Genomic DNA, 18,148 nt, shown 5'->3' with positions numbered 1-18,148 from the left:
ACCAAAGAATAAATGCTTAAAAGAGAAAACTATTTCTATTTTTGTATAACAAAACTACACCTATTTTTGTTATACAAAATAGCTAAATAAAGTTCCTAAAATGTATAAGAGTGTTGTGGACTTCACATTTAATAATCCAATGGATGAGGTACACCAGTTTTGAATTCAAATTCCAAATCAAATTTGAATTCAAACAAAGAAGAAGAAAAATAAAACAGAAAAGAAAAGAAAGGGAGAAGGCCTCGCAGCCGGCTCGGCCTGCTCGGCCCGCAAGCTAGCCGTGCTTCGCACGCAGGCCGGCCTAGCTCGCACGACCGAGCGACCGGCCCAGCAAGCCAGCCTAGCACGCGCTCACACCCACGCGCCCGTCTGCCCCACCAGCTGCCGCTGCCACTGGACCCCACGCGTCAGCCACTCCCTGGCACAGTGTCTTCTTCCTCCCCACGCTGGCACCTCCTCTGATGGAGTCCCGACCAAAACGATAGGCGCGGGCCCAAGGTCACGCGAATCACCTAGCCCTGTCCCCTTGGCGCCGCGCCCACGCAACCCCTGTGCCAACCACCCATGCCCGCAATACCGTCCGATGCCAACGGCGCATCGCCAGCCGTCCACCCCATCCGCCATGGATGAAGCTCAGACCCCAGGGCTATAAAGCAACACCAGAGCACCCTAGGGATTCCTCAGCCCACGACGCCGCTGCTCGGTAGCCCAACAACCCGCACCGCACCGAGAGAAGAGGGCCGAGAAGGAATTCGGAAGAGGAGAGGCGAGCAGGGAGCTCAAAGACGCCGATCACCGGAGCTGAAGCGCCGCCCTAAGCGCCTACCCCAACAACGTGCCTCGCCACCGCACCACCACCGAATGCTGACCAGCACCACTTGGTGAGTCCTTTGGCTGAGACCTCCTCCTAGCCCCTGGACATCATAGCAGTGCACGTGCACACCGCGCTCACAACGCCGCCATCATGGCGCGGCCACCACTTGTGCACCCGACCGCCTCGCCGGACTAGGAAGTAGCCGTAGCACCACCGTGACGCCCGGAGGATAGTTGCGTAGACCAAGACCCCGATAGCCAGCCGCAGCGCCTTGGCCATGAGCACCAGACCACCGGCCGGAGCTCCGCTGTGCACCACCACCACGCGTAGACTCCGCCACGCCCTATGGTCATCGTCGACGCTATACCCTATCTCTCGCTAGCCGTCTGAAAGGAAACGGGGCACTAGGACCCCTAGAACAGCCCCGAGATGCCCCGCCGGCGAGCACCACCACGACTGAGCCACCGATCACCATGGCCAATGCCCTGAGAAGCCCTGGCCGCCACCTTGACCCCACCACCATACACGCCAAGGCTTGGTGAAGCTTTTCCCACCTCAATTGGACACCAGCACCACTGTGGGAGCTCACTAGTGAGCACACCACTGGCAGGAGCACGTTGGGGAAGGAAGCAGAGGAATTCTTCCTCACCGGCCACACATGCCTGCACCCGGTGCACGTAGACTAAGCCAAAGGGAAGAAGGATAGACTCGGTCCACCGAAGACCTAGCCTACGGTCCATGGACCGTGAACACCAGTTCATCGTGAGCCATGCGGTGTGGGCCGAACCGTGGATGAAGCCTAGTGGAGGCCCTTAGCTACGACGTGGCAGTGCCACAGCATGCCACGTGGTGGGCCAAAGCCCAGCCCATATCCAGGCCCAACTGGCCCAGTTCGGACCCGGTCCATGTTGACCGTTGACCGGTCAATGTTGATCGATTGACCAGACCCACATGTCAGCGACACAGAGACTCTGGACCCACTTGTCAGTAGGTGATGTCATGCTGACATCATGACGACGTCATGTGGGTCCCACCTGTCAGTAACAAACATAGCCAAGGTGATGTCATGATGATGTCACGGTGACGTCAGCAGCCCTGACCCCACCTGTCAGCGAGTGTGATCTATTGACCGTTGACTCATCCATTGACTTGACGTTGACTTTGACCGAACCCACAAGTCAGTGCCCCAAGAGCCCTGGCCCCACCTATTGGAACTGATGACGTCGATGACGTCATGCTGACGTCAAGATGACATCAGTAGGACCCCACTTGTCAACTCAGAGCCGAAAGGATGACATCATGCTGATCTCATGCTGATGTCAGCATGCCACATGGACCAGTCACAGTGTGACACGTGTCAGCCCTAAATTAATCAGCCTTAATTAATTTCAGAGATGATTTAAACTTCAGAAATTCATAACTAATTCATACGACCTCAGAAAAATATGAAACCAGGACCAAAATTCATCTAAAATCGAACTTTACGCAATGAACCCATGTTTGAGTGCATTTGTCTCTTTTGAATTTTCATTGCTTCTTTGTGCTATTCTATAGACGTCGCTAACGCGACTATAATTCGAACATATGCAGACTCGGAGGAGAACCAGATGGATGAGGATCGTGAGTACCGTGAGGAGTACAGAGACGGCTACACTGATGAAGACAATTTGGTCCTGGGTAAATGGTATATGAGGTGGTCCTGGGTGTGAACCTATGATGGGAGGAGCCCGGGATGGAGGTGCTATTGTGGCACGGTAAATGGAAACCCTGATGAAGACAATTTGGCTTGGCCATCCCTAAGGACTTACTAGTACTCAGATTCACTAGGAAGCCTTACGTACCACTCGCCCTATATGGTGCGGGACGGCCAGACTACATGGTAGGATATTGCCACTACTGCTAGGTTGATAGCGGACAGTGTAAGGAGGTACGGGGCACGGAGGATTCCCCCACACCCTTTCGAGACTTCTTGGAGACCTTGTGGACCTGGCTCATGACTCACAGTTTCAGCCGCCCCAGACTAGACTTGGGGTGTACCAGGGCTAAATGGTAGAGTGGCATTATCCTAGGCTAGCAAGCAGCCGGAATCAGCCCAGTTGACGATGGTCAGTGTAGCACCCGGTTTTAAGAACAAAACCAGATACACACCATATGTGAGCCCAGGAAGTCAAATCTCACATATAGCTACAAATAAGGGTAATATCAATAGACAATGCTGAAATACATAACATATTAGTATAAACAATGTAACCTCAGAGTATAGACAGCGTAAAGATAACTCTGATCTTTAGGCGAAGACTCCAAATCCACAGAGACAACTGACTGGTTGATCACAAGCCTAATTCCTCCAAACTCTAGCAATCCGGTACCCATCCGAGATTTTTATCCAAATAATTGAAAATAAAACAAGCGTAAGTACATGTCGCACTCAACAAATATAACATGGGGTTCATGAGCTCAAAAGGCTGACACTAGTTTAACTGCGATTAGCTTTTAATAAGTCATGATTTTAGCAATTGAGTAGCAACAAGTTCACCTCAAGCCCATAAACACATGATCAGGTAAACATGAATAATGAATAGCATAAACAATTAACCATTAGTGAGCATCTTCATCATCAGTATCATCTGTGTTCATCATCTATTCCATAAATGTTCCAAGGCCACTCGTGACCGTGAGCACGGCTGATATACTAGTTTTACACTCTACAGAGGCTGTACACTTTCACTATGAGTCGTGATTTACCCTTTCGCCCGAGGTGATCAGCCTCTTGACCTACTACCAAGGAAGGTCGGCAGGGTTCACTATGAAGCCTTTCAAAGGTTCGTCTAACAAGTTAGGGCCATTAGATTCACTCGGCAAACAGATGTAGGAACCCCCCTGTCGAATGGCACAATTCCATTATGGCTATACACATAAGAGTAGAGGCTGTCCAATACCCGATTTGTCAAGCCATTCTTACGCCAAAAAAGGTAACCACTAACAAGCTAGAAAAGGTCCTCATACTGAGCTAAAGCTAGAGCCATGTAGCCCTCACAGCTGTACTGTAAGTCCCGGATGATCACTTATAGATAAGTCCTTAGGGAGAAGAATCTAGAGCACCATAAAACAGCCCAATGCTCTAGCCCCGTTGTTCCAGGTTGCTAAAAAGCATCTTTTAATGTTTATTGCATATTCCATCAGTCAAGTTACAAGATCATGATCTTTAATTGAGCACTAGCATCATACTACCCAATGCAATACCCCATAGGTAACAAGGCACAAGTACAAAAGGCTAGGAATTCCTTAGTGGTAGTCAAGGTAGACACATGCAGTATGAATTAAATGATTAATAGTGAATAGGCAACAAGGATGGTCCTATGCTATACTTGCCTTAAACACCGATCATTCGGTAAGCTTTAATCTTCAACGTTCTTCTTCTTTTTCTTCTTAATCACCACGTATATCTCACCGACTGGACATAATCATAAAGCACCACACAAACATCCGTACAATCATACATGAAGCAATAATAGATCTAAATTAGAACAGTACATCAAACATAAAATCAAGATGAAAAGTTTATAAAACGAATATACGTCTCGCTACGAACACACAGACGCAAGTTAAAAACATACTGAACAGTAGTATGAACACGTAGATTATGAAATTACGAACCTAACGCAAGTTGAACGGATCAAATCGGAGTTAAAACGGAGAAGTTATGGCTAAAACAAAATCAGTGGCAATTCTGTAAATAGTTGAAAACGTATTTTGGATCTAAACCAACGAAACTACGCTTTTAAAAGAAGAAGACAAAGTTTGGGAAAACATTTTGGATGGCGGTCTTACCTAGGGGTACCTCGGCAGCGTAGGAGGAGCAAGACGACAACGGCAACGGCGACGGCGACGACGACGGCGACAGCAACGGTGAGAGAAAGGAGAAAAATATAATTTACTACACGAGGGATTTCCCAAACTAGGGGCTCCCCATATGTTAGTTTTGGTGTGCTTTGCCCAAGGGGTTGGTTGATATATATAGGAAGAAAAACTCCCCACATCCACGTCAACTAGCGATATGGTACTAATTGATGTTACCCCCTCCACATTTACTAATGGGCCTAAATAAACATTAAAGCTCATTAGTAAATAAATGCATGGGCCTTTAGGATTTATTAGGATTATTGCACATGGGCTTTGAGCGTTGGGATAAATGAGAGATTTATTATTTTTGGAATTAATTAATTTCGTGGATAAAATAATTCTAGAAAAGTCCAGAATTGATATTTAAGCCACGAAAAATACTCCGGGACCTCCGAAAATTTGGGGAAAATTTCCAGAGACACTTTGAAACATGATGAACCCAAATAAAGTATTTGGAGCTCATAAAAATATTGTTGGAAACTCAGAACATAAATATTACGGTGAAGGAGGTAGGAATTAAATTCCAGAAAGAAGTTGGAAAATTCCTAAAGATAGATATTCGTCTACTAAACATATAAAAAACACACATTTTGCACATAGAAACACGAGGTGCGACCGGCATGAATGCAACAAACACATTTCTACCTTATGATAAATTTTAAATTAATGAAATTTTTATTTTCCTATGTTTTCATGTGCACAGTAATTCACAAATAAATCATTTTAACTCTATTTTCAAAAGTGGCAAATTTTAGGGTGTTACAATTCTACCCCCTTAAGATGAATCTCGTCCTCGAGATTTGGACGACGTCGACTAGGAGATAGAGGTACTTCATCTTTAGACTCTTCTTTACGACCTCGTGCAATTCCATCGTCTTGATAAGAATTTCATCTTACTTTGCATACCTGTGAATCTTACTCCAAGTAACTTGCCAAACTAATTCCAAGATTCTGATAGGTACTCCAAACAACTCTCAGGTACCTCCAATCACTAGACCATCTTTCCTTTTTAGTCCGTAATATCAATTCTCTTTCTTAATATATTCACCTTCCAACGAAGCCTAATGAATCTCTTGGCCAGAAGGAGATTCTCTTACCAATCTTCAAAACATTAATGATTCCTATCAAGTTGCTCAAACTTGGAATACGATTCTTAGCCCTTGGTGTCACCCGAACCTTCTTAGCACAATTCTCCATTGCTAAGGGCATCGGTCGCGACTTTTGCTTCTCCTAGTGATAGCACTTTTCCAAGTCACAAGTAATTTCATTCCAATGAGGGTAACACAAGCTCAAGACCAACTTAGTGAAGATGTCCTATAGATTCTTGTGTTCCTCCTAGATATTACTTTTACTTCTAAAAAGATAGTACTTCCATGCTCCACAATGAATAACTCCAGATAACATGCTAGGTAGTTTAACTCACGCTTCCTTTGCTGACTTAATGAGCAAGGTACTACATTTTTCTTCTTGCATAAGGACACATCCCACACCTTTACAAGGTGCATCATTGTAGATATGAAACTCTTGTCTGGATCTGGCAAAGTTAATACATAGGTTTTACATCAACCTCTTCTTGGACTCCTTCCAACACTTAGCTGGGGTCTTTATCCAAACTAACTTGATAACTTCTCCAGTAGCTCTATCAAAATCTTGATGATCTTGGATAAACCTTCCTTGGACCTTTAACCAAATCCCATTGAAACTCTGAGTTTCTCTCATATCTTTGGGTACCACCACGCTTCTGCTACGCAAACTAGAACGTAGGACACTTCATCTTGTAAATTCCTCAACTTGGCTACCCCCCTTAAGAAGAGATAAACTAGGGGACACCAAAGTATAGCTTGCACATTCTTTTAGATGAGCAAACTAATATCAAGATGTTCTGACATCCCAACAATACTGTTGTGTATGGGCAAGAACAAGAAATCTGGGATGCCTCGCAAGCACAAAAACAGCAGCGCAGTAAAACAGCTGTAACTCCCATTCTGTTAATCCAATGAAGTTGTAGCTTATACCGTTGGAAAGATTACCAAATTCTCCACAACTTCCTTATAGAACACTTTTCCAAATTCTGCAGCTAACTTGGTCGAAAATAGTGCACAACAGAAACTACTCTAGATTCCAAACAGCACAGATGCATCGCCTTGTGATTTTCGTATCTCCACCACCAAAATAGCTATCAGGCTCATTCTTGCGCTCAGATAAATATATTGAAGTCTACTATTGTCCAGAATTTTCTCATGATTTTAGGTCATCCAAGAACAGATATATAAACCGAAGAGTGTGGACTGCTCCGAAAAGATAGGATAGGGAAAACAGAAGAAAATCAAAACCCGACTATTTATTTCATTGATCCTTATACCTTAGGCCTATAAACTAAATGAAATTGTGGGGACACCCAACAAGATCATTACAATCATTACAAAAATCCAAAACAATCATAAGCATAATGACAGTTCAATAAAGCAATAAAGATGCACAATTCAATCATTGACTCAACTTGCGATACTATCGTCCTCATTGTACTAGGGGTAACAATCCTAAGACTTATCTTTAGATTACGCAAGAAGGTGGTGAGGAATAGTTCTAAAAGCATATCAAATCAAGGAGTGAAGATAAGAACAAAGACTTTAAAATAAGCACTAAGGTAGAGATGAATAGCAAGGGTAGAGATATAGTAGAAAAGAAAATATCAAGGTTCATAGAGCAAGGGTTCTTGTAGCAACTTATAAACCTTAAAACGACCAGTTCCTACTAGGCTTGTGTCCTACAGTCAGCATTGCTCTGATACCACTTTGTAGCACCCGGTTTTAAGAACAAAACCAGATACACACCATATGTGAGCCCAGGAAGTCAAATCTCACATATAGCTACAAATAAGGGTAATATCAATAGACAATGCTGAAATACATAACGTATTAGTATAAAGAATATAACCTCAGAGTATAGACAGCGTAAAGACAACTCCGATCTTCAGGCGAAGACTCCAAATCCACAGAGACAACTGACTGGTTGATTACAAGCCTAATTCATCCAAACTCTAGCAATCCGGTACCCATCCGGGATTTTTATCCAAATAATTGAAAATAAAACAAGCGTAAGTACATGTCGTACTCAACAAATATAACATGGGGTTCATGAGGCTCAAAAGGCTAACACTGGTTTAACTGCGATTAGCTTTTAATAAGTCATGATTTTAGCGATTGAGTAGCAACAAGTTCACCTCAAGCCCATAAACACATGATCAAGTAAACATGAATAATGAATAGCATAAACAATTAACCATTAGTGAGCATCTTCATCATCAGTATCATCTGTGTTCATCATCTATTCCATAAATGTTCCAAGGCCACTCATGACCATGAGCACGGCTGATATACTAGTTTTACACTCTGCAGAGGTTGTATACTTTCACTGTGAGTCGTGATTTACCCTTTCGCGCGAGGTGATCAGCCTCTTGACCTACTACCAAGGAAGGTCGGCAGGGTTCACTATGAAGCCTTTCAAAGGTTCGTCTAACAAGTTAGGGCCATTAGATTCACTCGGCAAACAGATGTAGGAACCCCCTGTCGAATGGCACAATTCCATCACGGCTATACACATAAGAGTAGAGGCTGTCCAATACCTGATTCATCAAGCCATTCTTACGCCAATAAAGGTAACCACTGACAAGCTAGAAAAGGTCCTCATACTGAGCTAAAGCCAGAGCCATGTAGCCCTCACAGCTGTACTGTAAGTCCCGGATGATCACTTACAGATAAGTCCTTAGGGAGAGGAATCTAGAGCACCATAAAACAGCCCAATGCTCTAGCCCCCTTGTTCCAGGTTGCTAAAAAGCATCTTTTAATGTTTATTGCATATTCTATCAGTCAAGTTACAAGATCATGGTCTTTAATTGAGCACTAGCATCATACTACCCAATGCAATACCCCATAGGTAACAAGGCACAAGTACAAAAGGCTAGGAATTCCTTAGTGGTAGTCAAGGTAGACACATGCAGTATGAATTAAATGATTAACAGTGAATAGGCAACAAGGATGGTCCCATGCTATACTTGCCTTAAACACCGATCATTCGGTAAGCTTTAATCTTCAATGTTCTTCTTCTTTTTCTTCTTGATCACCACGTATATCTCACCGACTGGACGTAATCATAAAGCACCACACAAACATCCGTACAATCATACACGAAGCAACAATAGATCTAAATTAGAACAGTACACCAAACATAAAATCAAGATAAAAAGTTTGTAAAACGAATCTACGTCTCGCTACGAACACACAGACGCGAAAAACACGCTAATCGAAGCTACGGTGAAAAAGATACATCTACCGAAAGATTCGCTCATAGGAGAAAATATAAAACTGTTAGCTTCATGTGTTTTAAATATATAAAAACATATATAAGATATTTTATAGAGATTATAATTTAAGTCAAATTTAGATTTGATTTATAAAACTAAAGTAAAACAAATCATATTCTATTTATAAAATCCAGTTGCATAATTGTTATTTAAGATATGATTCAAACCATGAATTTACAGTATTATTGACATGATAAACACTGTTACTAACGCGTAGATCTTGACGCTATGAATCTAACGCAACTTGAATGGACTAAAACGGATCTAAGACGCAGAAGATATGATTTAAACAAGATTTCTTTTAATTGAATAATAGATTAAATCTAATCACGAATTTTAAAAGTTAAAAACATACTGAACAGTAGTATGAACACGTAGATTATGAAATTACAAACCTAACGCAAGTTGAACGGATCAAATCAGAGTTAAAACGGAGAAGTTATGGCTAAAACAAAATCAGTGGCAATTCTGTAAATAGTTGAAAACGTATTTTGGATCTAAACCAACGAAACTACGCTTTTAAAAGAAGAAGACGAAGTTTGGGAAAACATTTTGGATGGCGGTCTTACCTAGGGGTACCTCGGTGGCGTAGGAGGAGCAAGACGACAACGGCAACGGCGATAGCAACGACGAGAGAAAGAGGAGAAAAATATAATTTACTACACGAGGGATTTCCCAAACTAGGGGCTCCCCATATGGTAGTTTTGGTTTGCTTTGCCCAAGGGGTTGGTTGATATATATAGGAAGAAAAACTCCCCACATTCACGTCAACTAGCGATATGGTACTAATTGATGTTACCCCCTCCACATTTACTAATGGGCCTAAATAAACATTAAAGCTCATTAGTAAATAAATGCATGGGCCTTTAGGATTTATTAGGATTATTGCACATGGGCTTTGAGCGTTGGGATAAATGAGAGATTTATTATTTTCGGAATTAATTAATTTTGTGGATAAAATAATTCTAGAAAAGTCCAGAATTGATATTTAAGTCATGAAAAATACTCCGGGACCTCCGAAAATTTGGGGAAAATTTCCAGAGACACTTTGAAACATGATGAACCCAAATAAAGTATTTGGAGCTCATAAAAATATTGTTGGGAACTCGGAACATAAAGATTACGGTGAAGGAGGTAGGAATTAAATTCCAGAAAGAAGTTGGAAAATTCCTAAAGATAGATATTCGTCTACTAAACATATAAAAAAACACACATTTTGCACATAGAAACACGAGGTGCGACCGGCATGAATGCAACAAACACGTTTCTACCTTATGATAAATCTTAAATTAATGAAATTTTTATTTTCCTATGTTTTCATGTGCACAATAATTCACAATTAAATCATTTTAACTCTATTTTCAAAAGTGGCAAATTTTAGGGTGTTACAGTCAGCGAAGAAGCCAGATCTTGTGGTTATGTAAAACCTTTGCAGAGTGTATGGTTGATCGATCGATACATGTGCTGACTTGTCGGCTATGGACCTTTCCTGGGTTTTGCTTAAACTAGATAGTGAGATGAGTCCTCTTCTTCCCCCGTGAGAGAGTGTCGGTTGTAGCCAGGGGCTACGGGCCTTGAGACAGTGCCAAGAGGGAGTTGGCCTATCGAGTGAGCGATGGTATGGTGATGGTGTGGAGATGGTGGTATATCGATCCTAGGATCGAAACCTGGCTCTAGAAAGGAATGGGGTGGAATGTGTGTGGGAATGGTGTTAAAACTTGATCAACTATTATTATACACTGGATATGCTAAAACATAGAAAACCCCAGCCTTATAGGTTCCTTTTGATTATATCTCACTTGCATCTAATTTCCACAAAGCAAAGCTCATAGGGTGGGAGTGGCCAGTACAAATCGTACTGATAAATTTTGGCACACAGGTTCTGCTGAGGAGTATAGTTCCGAGGAGTTTGATGGTTGAGGGGTTCGTTCCTACGCTCGAGTTTGGCGATCTTATCTTCCAACTGTTCTGAATGAATGCTACTTTTGATTCTGCTAATGCGGCGATGTAATAATTTATGTAATTCCGCACTTTAAGTACTCTGATATTATCGTTGTATGGATGTGGTATTTGACTGGAATTTGGGTAATATGATCTACAACGGTCATAATACACTTGGACTCTGTGGATTTCCCTTCGTGGAAATCAGGTCGCTTCAGTTGGTATTAGAGCCATACTTGACTATAGGACGAAACCCTCAGAAATGGACGATAGAATAGGACGTGAACAGCCCATCCTTCGGTTATATACCGACCCTGCATTTACTTTTATGCAAGGCTTATTTATTATTGACCTGCTAACACCTGTTTCCTTAAAACATGCAGATGGCAACGAACGTCGACTGGCCACCTTTAGGACCGCTACCTCTGGACCACGCCAAGCTTACCTTCGACCTACGTGAGCTCGAGGGTTTTGCACAAACCCTCTACCAAGTTCTCGTCATGTTAGGAGTTCCCGATGAGCTTGTCAAGGTCACCTGCACTGGGAAGCTAGCTCAAGAAGGAGGAATCGAGGGACCGATTGTCACCTCAGTTGAGTTCCTAGCTAGCACTACCTTACCTTTCTGTCCCAGCTTTCACCGAGTTGACTATAGAGGATACATTCAAGGAGGGACTGCGAGCTATCTCACACAAGGCACTTCGCAGAGTGATGAGGGACCACTACGAGCACCTAAAGATGACCGAGTTCCGTCTACTTCCCCAGGCCCTCGACCTTAGCCTTACCCCTAGTGAGCAGAGTTTCACAGCCGGTAGAGTTATCCTTGCTGAGGAGGATAGATGCCTTCGCATCTCGTCTATCCACCTATGGGAGCAGGATAGGTACATGACCCAGCTAGAGCAGAGGAGACGTCAGGACTAGGCCCTTCTGTGGGAGTACTAGGAGCGAGACTCACAGGGAGCACAGGAGCGAGCTAGTCTACTTGAGACAGTTGCCAAGCTACAGAATGAACTCAACCGTCGTGAAGAAGTCCACAGAACCGAGGTCGCAGACTTATAGGACAAAGCCACCGACCTAGGCAACAGGAACTACTACCTCGATAGCAAGGTCTTGGAGTTGCAGAGAGAGTTGGATGACAAGAAGGCCAAGTTCAACCGCATAGGGGACAGAGAGAGGTCCAAGGGGATTAATATGCTGAAAATCCAATCTCGGAACAAGACCATGACTCAGGATCTAGAGGAGTTTAGGAAGAAGGCCATTCGCAACCAGGGTCACCTGATCGAGGCACTCAGGCAGAACGAGTACCTATACGACAAGTGTGAGAGGACATGGCAGGCTTGGCAGAAGTTTGACAAGAAGCGCCTCAGGGAGATGAAGGGTATGTGGGATCAGCTACCCAAGGAGATTCGCAGCAAGACGAAGCCTAGGATAGAGGAGTTTGAGTTAGCCCCAACTCGCCTCAACCTAGACACCAGCCCTACCCTACCTGGAGCCAAGCCTACTAAGGAGCTCGCCGAGGCCTTGAAGTACGTGTCCCGACTTCACAAGTCTGACGAGGAGATCGAGATCAAGAACAGTCGTATCCCAGCTACGGTGTACGAGTTAGAGTAGATGACCCTGTGTGGTCATGAGTCATGTCAGTGGCTTCCATAAGTTGTACCCCATGATGTACCCCTATTGAGATGTAATATGAGACACTATGCGTAGTACGATTCTTGCGAGTCTTCAAGTGTAGCTACTGGAGATGATGCTATGTAATAAAACCCATGTAATAAATGTTTTGGATCTTATTGCATTTTATGGACCTTATTGCTTCTTTGTAATGAGTGTTGGATAGAATAAATGTTTTTCTTTAAATTGTCAAAATCATGTAACCATAAATTATAAGCACTTATGGCACAAACACTAAAATTCCTATGATTCGTGTTGCAGATGCCGAACCGCCGATCTAATCGCCTAATGAACCGTGGACGTGCGCCCACCCTCAAACTAGTCGAACCAAATGGGGGGTGTGGTGGCAACAACCGTGGCCGTGGCCGCGACCATGGACGTGGAAGGATACCCTTCAACTTGGAGAATACCCCACCGCCTGAGGAGAACATTCTGCCACCACCACCACCGAACCTAGCAGAAGTGATGGCACAATAGACTCAACTTCTTGTAGCTCTTGTTAACAGAGCAAACCGTCACCAGGGAGGCTAGTAGAATGACTTTCAAAGGAAACTGGAAGGATTTCTAAAGCTAAGGCCACCTACCTATGATGGCATCGATCCTGACCCTCTTGTGGCCGATGACTGGCTCAAGGAGATAGAGAAGAAGCTTGACCTCACCACTTTCACCGACGATGAGTGTGTTCAAGCTGCCACACACCAGCTCACAGGTGCAGCACGTGCCTGGTGGGACAGTTTCAGTGATTCCCATGAGGACCCTGCTAACATCTCATGGGATGAGTTCACCGAAGCATTCACTGAGTATCACATTCCCAAGGGTATCATGGAGACCAAAGCTGAGGAGTTCTGCAACATCAGGATGGGGAAGGATAGGGTGACTGAGTACACTACTCCTTTCACCAACCTTCTACGCTATGCACCTTCCTATGTTGTGAACTCTGAGAAGGAGAAGCTATACTATTACTGCAAGGGACTTAACCCGCACATCAAGCTGAAGTTCGGCGGTATTGAGAGTAGCACGCTATGTGCTCTGGTGGATCACTACATCCAGATTGAGAAGGACCATGCTGATGCGGGAGCGGAGTACAGGGAGAGGAAGCGTAAGCCTGAGGAGTCCTTCCGTGGAAGTGATCGCAAAAGGTTCCATAGAGATGCACCACCCAGGGAACGCTCTCACCACAACAAGGATGACAACCCTGGATCGAGTAGGGGTAGTGGAGGCTACACCACCAAATACTCCCACCCTGCTCAGGATCATTACACCCGGGACCATTATGCTCAGGACCACAACACTCAGGACCATTTCAACCATTCCTGCTCTATGAATGAACGCCCAGCATGGAACCGCTCCGCACCAGGCACTGGAAACTAGAAGGCACCCGCACCAACCCCTACAGGCGGTATGCCTTTCACCTGCTTCGCTTGTGGCCAACCAGGTCACAAAGCCGCTGAGTGCCCACAGAACTCAGTTACTCAGAAGTCTCAGTTCAAGGGATCTGCTACCCGTGGATGTCTCAACCATCTAGACATCGAGGAAGCATAGGCTGCCCCTGATGTTGTGTACGGTATGTTTTTAGTTAATGGCAATACTGCATCAGTTCTATTTGACTCTAGAGCAACTTGTTCTTATATATCATCCAAGTTTGCATGAGAGCATGACTTACCTATAACCCCACATGGAAAGCCTATCATCACCAGTTCACCATTATGAGACCTAAAGTGCACCCACATCTGTAAGGGAGTGAGTCTTACCATTGAGGGTCTTATCTTTAAAGCCGACCTAACCCTGTTACCTTCCACAAACCTAGATGTCATCTTAGGTATGGATTGGCTAACCATTCACTGAGGTATCATATCATGTTCACCTAGATACGTCCAAGTGACCCACCTATCAGGCCAAGTAATTAGATGTGAACCTCAGTCCGGAAAGTCCACTTCTATCCTATGTGCCCTTAAAGCAAGTTCAGAATCACAAAAAGAGGAGAAGACAGTTCATGATGTGCCTATGGTCAGAGACTATCCCGATGTATTCCCTAAGGAATTACTAGGTATGCCACCAGACCATGACATGGAGTTCATCATTGATCTTTTGCCGAGAATAGGACCTATTGCCAAGAGACCCTATCGCATGTCAGTTGATGAACTGGCCGAGCTCAAGAAATAGCTTGATGAGCTCATCTCAAAGGGGTATATCAGACCTAGTGCTTCACCTTGGGGATCCCCTATTCTATTCATTAAGAAGAAGGATGGCTCGATGAGAATGTGCATTGACTACCGGAACTTGAACGCAGTCACCATCAAGAACAAGTACCCTCTGCCAAGAATTGATGATCTGCTTGATCAGCTTCGAGGTGCCAAGTATTTCTCCAAGATTGATCTCAGATCTAGCTATCATCAGATGAAGATTTGAGATAGTGACATCCCGAAGACAGCTTTCGTGACTAGGTATGGGCAGTATGAGTTCACTATGGTGTCCTTTGGACTCACGAATGCTCCCGCATACTTCATGAACATGATGAAATAGGTTTTCATGGATGATCTGGATAAGTTCGTGGTAGTATTCATTGATGACATTCTTGTTTATTCACCCACCGCCGAAGAACATGAACATCACCTGAGAACCGTGTTTGAGAAATTAGCACAACATCAGCTCTACGCAAAGTTCAGCAAATGCAAATTTTGGCTATAGGAAGTTGCCTTCCTAGGCCATGTACTATCAACTGAAGGTGTCGCAGTTGACCCAGCCAAGATTGAAGCTGTGAAAGAGTGGGATCAACCCCGTAATATGACAGAAATCAGAAGTTTCTTGGGATTGGCCAGATATTATCGTTGATTCATCAAAAACTTCTCCAAGATAGCCCACCCAATGACCAACCTTCTAAAGAAGACCAAGGAGTTTGAATGGATGCCCGAGTGCGAACAAAGCTTCCAGGAATTGAAATAGAAACTTACCACAACTCCTGTGCTAGCATTGCCTGATATCAGCAAAGATTTCGTGGTCTATTGTGATGCATCCTGTCAAGGACTTGGTTGTGTATTGATGCAAGGTGGAAGACTAATTGCATATGCTTCCTGACAGTTGAAAGAACAGGAAAACCGTTACCTAACCCATGATCTTGAGTTAGCAGCAGTTGTGCATGCCTTGAAGATCTAGAGACACTACTTGATAGGCAACAAGTGTGATATCTATATGGATCACAAGAGCTTGAAGTACTTTTTCACTCAGGAAGATCTAAATATGAGGCAACGCCGATGGCTAGAGTTGATCAAGGACTATGACCTGGAAATTCACTATCATCTGGGAAAAGCTAATGTAGTCACAGATGCTCTCAGTCACAAGAGTTACTGTCACACTTTGATCACTGAATCCATACCACCTGAGCTCAAGGAAGAGATTGATGATTTCCAACTTGAGATACTACCGCATGGCTTGTTGAATGAGCTCCGCATACAGTATGATCTCATAGATCGCATCCGTCAAGCTCAGAAAAGTTTTGAAGAGATCGAATATCTCCATGGTCTAATGAAACTAGGCTACAAGACCAACCACCAAGAAGATGAACAAGGAACCATCTAGTTTAAGGATAGAATCTGTGTTCCATCTGACCCAGTACTACAAGAGGAAATTCTATCAGAAGCTCATGATTCCAAGTACTGTATTCACCCTAGAGGTTCAAAGATGTATCAGAAACACTTTTGGTGGAAAGGCATGAAGATAGACATTGCAGGACATGTGGCATGGTGTGACACCTGTAATAGAGTCAAGGTTGAACATCAAAGGCCTGCAGGATTGCTGAAGCCTCTTGATGTTCCTGAGTGGAAATGGGAGAGCATATCCAAGGATTTCATAGTTGGATTGCCCCGTTCACAGAAAGGCAATGATTCCATCTGGGTGATTGTTGATCATTTGACCAAGATTGCTCACTTTGTACCAGTTAAGACCAAGACCGATGCCAAAAAATTAGCAGATCTATATGTTGAGCATATTCTCAGACTGCATGGAGCTCCCTCTAGTATTGTATCTGATCATGGTCCTCAGTTTGTGTCCCAATTCTAGGAAGCCCTGCACAAGTCCATTGGGACCAAACTTGATTTCAGTACCGCTTATCACCCATAGACAGATGGATAGACGGAACAAGTAAATCAGATCTTAGAAGACATGCTCCGCGCTAGTGTACTGAATTATGGCTCTGATTGGGAGAAATGCCTACCCTATGTAGAGTTCTCTTACAAACAACAGCTACCAAGCCAGTGTCAAGATGTCGCCATTTGAAGCTCTGTATGGCAGACCTTGTAAGACACCTTTGATGTGGTCTCCACCGGGGGAAAGATCGTTCTTTGATTCCGCTAAGATTCAAGATGCCGAAGAAGGAGTTGCCTAAGTAAAGGAGAATTTGAGAGCTACCCAAAGTCGATACAAGAGCTATGCTGACAAAAGAAGAAGAGAACTTGAGTTCAATGTGGGAGACTTCGTCTATCTCAAGGTATCCCTGCTACGTGGAACTATCATATTCCATGTGAAAGGAAAGCTAGCCCCTAGATTTGTTGGGCCATACAAGATCCGTAAGAGAATTGGAAAACTCGCTTACAAACTTGAGCTACCTGAGAAATTGGTGGGTGTACATTCCGTATTCCATGTCTCATAGCTACGCAAGTGTTTAAGAGTGCCCGATGAAGTAGTCCCAACTGATACACTTGACATTCAAGACACTCTCGAGTATAAAGAACATCCTATTAGAATTATGGGTAGAGATACCATAGAGACCCGAAGCAAAACTATTCCTATGTGCAAGATCCAATGGAGCAATCACACTGAGAGAGAAGCAACATGGGAGAAAGAGTCTGACCTCCGGCTACGATACCCTTACCTCTTCGAAGAGTACGTTACGCTTCAATCTCGGGGACGAGATTCTGTTAAGGGGGTAGGACTGTAACAACCCAAAAATCCACACACCAAAAAAATCACAACTACAAATTTTTTGTTGTTACCCTATGCAATGTTGAGTGACATCTGTAGGAGCCAACCCTAGGTGTTGCATTAGTTGTAACCCAACTAGACAATTTCATGAGCATGGCATGTTATTTGTTAATTATGTTTATTTAAATCCTAACAAATAAAATGTAGCATACATTGTTAATTTAAATGGTGATATGGATTTCCATTTGCTTTATATAATGCTTAACAACTCCTTTAAAGTAATAAACCATAAAGTAATTATTAATCAAACCAAAGAATAAATGCTTAAAAGAGAAAACTATTTCTATTTTTGTATAACAAAACTACACCTATTTTTGTTATACAAAATAGCTAAATAAAGTTCCTAAAATGTATAAGAGTGTTGTGGAATTCACATCTAATAATCCAATGGATGAGGTACACCAGTTTTGAATTCAAATTCCAAATCAAATTTGAATTCAAACAAAGAAGAAGAAAAATAAAACAGAAAAAGAAAAGAAAGG

The sequence above is a fragment of the Miscanthus floridulus genome, chromosome 9, assembly GCF_019320115.1.
Source record: "Miscanthus floridulus cultivar M001 chromosome 9, ASM1932011v1, whole genome shotgun sequence".
Classification (NCBI taxonomy): Eukaryota; Viridiplantae; Streptophyta; class Magnoliopsida; order Poales; family Poaceae; genus Miscanthus; species Miscanthus floridulus.
Note: the sequence above shows the minus strand (reverse complement) of the source record.